Below are 1,442 nucleotides of genomic sequence, written 5' to 3' on the forward strand. Positions count from 1 at the left end.
TAGCAATTGAAAACAGTGTCCGGTTACTGGACCTGTAGACACTGCCTTTTTATTACACTTTTATCCTTACAGGTATTAGAATGGCTGATACTGAAGGTGTTAGCGCCTGCTTGATCAGTGGCAACCTGTGCTATGAGATGGCCTTAGTACATGTATGTGTGTTATTGTAGCTTACCTTTATTACACTTTGTTATTCTTCATAGTTATACACAGATGAATGGCAGTTTAGTACATGTATGATACTTGTAATTCAAGCATGGTGGTACAATAGCAAGCTGTATAGATGAGAGTATGTTCACGCATGTTTGTTGTTGCAGCTAACCTTTCTTTATCACACTGTTGTTCTTTATAGTTATACGCAGGTGTGGCAGCGGTTACACAATAATAGTGGTGCAATAGCAAGCTCTATAGATGCGAGTAAGTACATGCATGTTTATAGTTGTATCTACCCTTTCTTTATTACACTTTGTTGTTCTTTATAGCTGTACACAGGTGAATGGCAGTTTAGTACTGGTATGATACTTTTAATTTATGGATGGTGGTACCACAATAGCGAGCTGTATAGATGAAAGTACATGTATGTGTGTTGCTGTAGCTTACCTTCCTTTATTACACTTTGTTATTCTTTATAGTTATACACAGGTGAATGGTAGTTTAGTACAGGAATGATACTTTTAAATCAAGGATGGTGCTACAAAGGCAAGCTGTATAGATGAGAGCAAATACATGTATGTGTGTTGTTGTAGCATACCTTTCTTTATTAAACTTTGTTGTTCGTTATAGTTATACACAGGTGAATGGCAATTTAGTACTAATATGATACTTTTAGTTCAAGGATGCTGGTATATGTATAATAGCAAGCTGTATAGACAAAAGTAAGTAAACATTAGTTTTTCTGAAGCTACCTTTTTCATTACACTTTCATTTTCTTTGTACATTGCTTGCCTGATAAGAAATGAATAAAACGTTATAAATGTGTCATGTCGATGGTATAGAGAGAGCCTTCTTGAGTAGAATGAAAATAATAAGTTTTTTCCTATTAATTACTTGTACATTGTACTTCTGTGTCAGAAAGTGAGGGAGACCAAAGAGTGATTTCTGTATGCTGTAGGACAATGTCATATTGTGTACATGTTCATGTATATTTATAAATGATGAGTGAGTTTGACTCTGTATGTAAACAGTCTGTAGACAGTGAGTTGAAAGAGGGAGTACCCTTAAGTACTTGTAGTGATTACAGTGTATGGGAGAGACAATGTGTTATTTTGTGTATAGTTGTACATGTAACTTACCATGAGTGAGTAGTATGAGTTGAGTGACAGAGTAAAAGAGTGCTATAGGTTCTTCTAATGACTATACTCATAAAGAAATTAGACTGTGATACTGTCTAATGTTGTCACTGGGAGAACTTTGAGGTACAATCTGTGACTATAGTTAAATGA

This window comes from Amphimedon queenslandica, unplaced genomic scaffold (genome assembly GCF_000090795.2).
Source record: "Amphimedon queenslandica unplaced genomic scaffold, v1.1 AMPQUscaffold_13279, whole genome shotgun sequence".
NCBI lineage: Eukaryota > Metazoa > Porifera > Demospongiae > Haplosclerida > Niphatidae > Amphimedon > Amphimedon queenslandica.